Raw genomic sequence first — 6,000 nt, 5'->3', positions numbered from 1 at the left:
CTGTACATTGGTCTCCCCTCAAATTCAGCTCAGAAACTCCAACTGGTCAGAACATCCTGGCTTTTGTCAAGAGCTAAACAAAGCATACATATTGCTCCCATTTTAATGCCACTTCACTGGTTGCCCATCTGTTACTGGGATCATTTTAAGGTACTTGTCATCACCTTTCATGGCCTTAGATTCTTCATACTTGTGAAATTGCCTCTCTCCTTATGTGCCTCCTTAGCAAAGTCTTCCACAGGTGCCAACCTGACAATAGGCAAAATCAACAACTGTAAGTACATGTACTTTCTCTGTTGTGGCCCTCACCTTGTGGAATGGCCTGCCTCAACAGGTCAGGAAGGCTCCCATTCTCATGGTTTTCACCTGACAAAACTGAATTATCCAAGACAGCTTTTCTACACAAGCACTAGAGTTGCACTGTGCTAAATGATTCACAAAATTATTTGGACAGATTTTTAGGGACTGTGGCCTATATTACTGCGTTTAGCTTACTGAAACTAGGATCTTATTATGTAATGGTCACATTATTTGCTATGTCATGTTAATATTTATGCTTTGGTTTAGTTCAGTTTTTAGGATCTTGATTGGTTGTACAACCCTTGCCCTATGTTATTTTTTTATTCAATGTCCCACCCTGTCATTTATATTGACTCACTCTGTGTAATCTGCCTTGAGCCCAAGTAAGAAAGGCCAAGTATAAATCATGTAAATAAATAAATATTGAAACTTAGAAATGTCAGGGTCTTCATGGTCTATGAGAGTTTACAAAAGTTCAAAAAACAGAATTTGCATTTGAGTCTCCCATATTAATTCATTGTTACCGCACTAGTAATTTATGGAATAGCATTATTTTGTTCTAGCTTGCCGATCAGATGAGCTCACTAATGTCTGTGAAGCCTTATGTGAACAGCTCAGCATTCCCCCTCATTTCAATTATCTTTCCCTGGAACAGGAAATATATATGGAAAACTAATTATTGTCAGGAGTTAGCTGGCAGGAGCATATCCAGCCTATCTTAAACAACTATACTGGCTTTCAGATTGTTTTAAAGTTCAACTCAGGTTTGTAGTTATGTCCTTGAAAGCCCTTCATGGCCAAGGATACACAGATTTAAAGACAATACCTCCCATAAATCCCCATGAATCAACCATAGTATTCAGGTGGCCACCCAACTTAAGGTATCAGCTGGAAGGCATACTTTTTCCACTGTCATTCCTACTGTGGACTTACCTAAGGAGATCAGGGGAGTTTTAGGGTTTTTTTTAGGAGACAATGCAAGGCCATTATATTTGTCAAGGCTTTTAATGGAATATAACTGCAAGTATCTCTTGCAGGAGGCAATTATTTGGGGGTTCAGCTGCTTTGAACTTGTAATAGTTATAAACATGATTTGTAAGCTGCCTTGAAAGGCATGAGACAAGTTGGGATATAAATACATTCATTAATTAAAACCCTCAGACCTATGCACTATTAGTAGAAAATGGCACTCAGACCGCATAAAATTAATTTTCTTATACAAAAAAAATCTGACTCCTAGAAGATTTTTAATAAATATTCCTTTAAATGTCTGTTTCATAATAACGTTGCCTTTATCATTCCTTCATATTGACAGAATGGTGACTTCTTTAGTCCAGTTGTGGTACAGTGATAATTTTGCCCTATTATTCTAGCCGATGTAAACAGCAGTCAGTTTCATACTGCCCCTGCTGCTTCCCATTATAGAACATGTAAAGTTTGGCATGAGTCATGGGCACCGTGCAGAGCAGCAACAGGCCAATAAAACAGGGAGTGCTTGTAAGATAAGAAATGCTTTTGTTCTTTACAGAGACCTTCAGATAAGTCTGAACTAGCAAAATGAGAGAAAGTCATATTGCTGTTATAGATAAGGCACTGATGTGGTCATTTAAAAAAAAGTAAAACCCTTTGATTTCAAGCACGGACAGTCCAATAGCTAAAACATTATCAAGAACTGATGTTGGTAATTTTTGTGTATCCGTGTGGTTTACTTTTTGATCCTGATCTTTGAAGTTTTCTCAATTCCATTTAAGAAGGGACACGGAACAATCTGAAGGCTGAATACTGAAGTCCTTTTGAAGACTTCCAACTATGAATTGAACCTTCCTTTCTCTTCCCATGCAGTCTCACCTTAATATAAAGGGGAGAAGGGAGAACTTCATTGTCTACATAGTTTTAGTGTTCTTGTGCTGGTACATGATAATTGGGTCATAATAGGGACCTGCTCAAAATCCTCCTAATTCTGAATGTTTATAACATTAATGTGTTTATCCATATTAATTTGGACCAGATTTCTTTTTGAGGAGTAACCACTTAAACTGATAACTCCCCCCCAAAAAAAACTGTTAAGAGGTTCTAAATTCATCAGTTTAGCTGCTTGATGTTGTTTGATTTACCCCTCACTATAGCTATTCTTCTGTATGTAGCTTTTCACAAGAGTTGCACTATCCCCCAAATACAAAGGAGCCCCTTCTTTTATTCACCAGCAGAAGAGTTGGTAAGATCTAACCTATGATCTAACATAGGCTGTCTCAACAGGGGGTTCATCAACCCCAGAATCTCTTCTTTTTCTGAGTCAGGTTTCAATATATAGCATTTTCCATTCCATATATGATAACAGTCTTTTCTGTAAGATTTTGAATATCATTTTATTGTTGTGAGAATTAATGTGATGGTCTTAAAGTTGCTGCACTCTTTGACACTTGTGTGCTCTCTAGCCTTGTAGAGTTCCTGGATTACCAGAAGGTTACTGCATTCTGTCGTTGCTTTCAGTGGAACAACCAGAGTCCTGCATAATAAAGAAGAACAAGTTAATAGTCAGCCTAGAGTACAGGTATTGTTCTTTACACAAAGCAAAGCAGAGCAGTTTGTAGTTCTTGGAGATTCCCAGACTCCACCTGGAAGTTTGTAACCCTGGCAATGCAGTGGTTTCAGTATCACACAACAGTTAAATCACTTCCAGTGACATGTCAGTTCCATGGGCATGGCAGGGAGACATGGCTAGCTGACATCCTGACACCACAAATATGGGAAAATACTTCAGGACTGCCTCCATGATCAAGAGGTTGAAAAAGGCTGCAATATCCAGTCTCCTCCATTTGATCCAGTCTCCCAAGCCTACTGAACCCTTCAGTGGCTGGGCTCTTTCTTCCCAGAACAACCATTTCAGTTTTCACTTGACTCTCAGTTTCTTCCCTCTCAGGGAGCTCCATTTTTCATGCAGTTCTATAAATCAGAATGTTTACTGTATGGATTGACTAGATCAGCCTTTCTCAACCTTTTTAACATTGAGAACCCCCTGAAATATTCTTCAGGCTTTGAGAAACTTGGGAAGTGATGCCATCATGCCACACCTCCCATCCACATCTCCAAACGTCACATGTCACCAGGTGTGACATCCTGCTCCTTGGCCCCCTGCTTCCCCAGTGCCAGAAATGGTCCAGAATGTATAGATAAGTTAAAATAGAGTGCGTACCTCTCTGGATACCAGTCATTATCATGTGCATGGACTCTCAGCCAGCAAACATTTTTATGACCAGGACCCCTCTCCAGGCCTTCCACTGGCCATTTTGGGAGGAGTGGGTGGGTAGCTTGACATACCCATATATTGTCATATCACCTATTTATATAAAATTTAAAAAATATATAGAAACTTAATTTACTCCCAACCAATCAGAGAAACTCTTCCGTAGCCATCAAGCAACCCCAGAGTTTCACAAAACACATGTTGAGAAAGCATGGGCCTGATGATGATTTACTTACTATGTGAGCTAGACAAACAACAGAAAGCTGGTCAAAAGTTCTTAAAATATGTGGTTATCCCAACTATAAGAAGCTTCCATTCCAAGATGAAACTTGGAATGTTGCAGTTGAAAATTGTACAACAATGTGATCTTGGATTAATGGGCCACTTTCAGAATGTTCAGCTTTAGCAGCATTTTGAGATAAACAAAATTTAAACTATTTGCATAATTTTGTATTTTATTGTTGTTTACATTCCATGGCTCCTATCTTCAAGAGAGAAGGACCTGTAATTTTGCATAGTTGTTTCGTAGCTTTGTGACGAGGAATATTTCTAGGATGTCAATAACTCTAACAATCCACCAAATTCTAATCAACAAAATTCATCATGGTTATTTTTTAATGGCTCCCTATGTCAGCTTATTTTCATAACAAAAGATTTGATTTTATGTGAGAACAGATGTATTTGTGACTGTTTCCACTGAAATATCCACATATTACAGTAAAGCAGCAATTTACAGTTGGATGACTGTCTCTCATCTTTAGCAGTCAATTAGTGAACAATGTAGAACTCATTATCTTCTTATTTCATTACAGTCAAGGAAACAAACAATTAAAATTGATGGTGTAAAAACTGGATCCTCAAACCAACAAACATCTTGACTCTCCAGAAGCATTAGTGCATCTGTCTTTTTCCAAAGAACAGGTTTATGAAATGCACCAAATGTATATGAAACAAGGAATTGTGTTTTTCTTTCCCTGATTCCTTTGCCTTTGATGCAAAGAACACTGCAAGAAATGTTCAGAGAAGTATGCATTCTTCCCAGCACCTGAAATGAGGGATGCTTGTGACATTCTTCCCTTTCAAAGATGTCCCTAAATTTGGTGTGCCATAGTTGATGATATTTTTATGGAGTAGACTGATCTCTTAGTAATCCCTTATTCTCCCATTATTTATTTTTTTAAAACCTGGATGTTGGCTTGGATCCCACAATACAGTTCCACTAATATATATATATATTTTTCAAATGTGTATACTGCCACTCTCCATTCGAACTCGTGGCAATTCACAATAAAACAATAAAAACCAGTACAACCCCTAAAAACCCCTAAAAACCCCTTAAAAACATTAAACATTGACCATTAAACATTAAGAGATGGCAGTGCAAGAGTTCTAACCCACACCCGCTGTCCAACTTGCAGTCAAGAACTCTCTTTCATTGGGAGTGAGGGTCCTGATTTAACCAATGCAAGGGTTACCCTGATGGTAACTCTGGAACCCACCCTAGGAGGGAGGATTTTTTTTGCTGATCCCACACACACACACACACTGCAGACCTCCCACTTGCTCTTCATGCTGGCTGTGGTGGTGTTCTCCAAGTCCAACAAAATGAGTAACCGTGACCCATTATGCATGGGCCAGAACACCTGAAATGGTGGTGACAGGGCTTTTGGGGAAATTCCCAATTATGCCCGACATCACCGCCAACCGAGGCCTGGCCCAACCCAGGCCATCAGAAGACCCGTGTTAAAAAAACATGGATTCTTCTGCATGCCTGGTAGCGGCCTGGGCACAGGTGAGGGCTGGGTCGGGCAGCCCTGTGCATAGTCGGAGGATCCGGGCTTTCACGCCTGGCTCCTCCTCCGCCAGGGCAGCCGGCATGCACCGAGGAAGCTCTGACCCCATGTATAATTGGGGGGTGGCGGGCTTTTTGCCCCAGGGCAATGGAATGCTGCCATGCATAATGGGTCTGTGTTAGTCTCTTTGTAGCAGTAGAAAAAAGCAAGTGTCCAGTAACACCTAAGGGCTAACAAAATATGTTGCAGGGTATCAGCTTTCATGAGTCACTGCTTACTTTTTCAGATACATCACCTGCACACTTGTCTGCCTATTCGCTGCTCCAGGAAATTAGTCCATTTAAAAAAGAAATTCCCATTCCCTGGAACAAGGGAGAGGGAGGCGGGTGCAAGAGCAGGATGAGGTAGGCGACTTTAGCATGTTTGAGCCACCATACCTTCCCTCTGCTGGTTGCCTGCTGGTTGCTCTCCCTTAGCTAGAGCTGAATAAGCTGGATAATCCACTATGTGATTCCCCAACTAGCGCTTTAAAATGGAGGATATAGCCAGCCAGTTACCACCCAGATGCTGGATGTTGCTGATGTCATATGGAGGGACTGGAATATAATGACTACATAAGGTAAGCATTTCACTACATTTAATGGGTGCAGAAATCCCCACATT

General features: G+C 40.3%; 1 long non-coding RNA gene across 1 annotated transcript in view; it reads right to left on the bottom strand.

Moving 5' to 3' along the window:
- Positions 1-1,037: 1,037 nt before the first annotated feature.
- LOC143829514 (uncharacterized) overlaps positions 1,038-6,000 on the bottom strand; it is a 66,368-nt gene continuing 61,405 nt past the window's right edge. The window contains exon 4 of the long non-coding RNA XR_013228178.1: positions 1,038-2,806. This is a non-coding gene — a long non-coding RNA (uncharacterized LOC143829514). The remainder of the gene's footprint in view (positions 2,807-6,000) is intronic.

This window comes from Paroedura picta, chromosome 2, assembly GCF_049243985.1.
Source record: "Paroedura picta isolate Pp20150507F chromosome 2, Ppicta_v3.0, whole genome shotgun sequence".
NCBI lineage: Eukaryota > Metazoa > Chordata > Lepidosauria > Squamata > Gekkonidae > Paroedura > Paroedura picta.
Note: the sequence above shows the minus strand (reverse complement) of the source record. Positions and strands in the feature narration are given on the sequence as shown.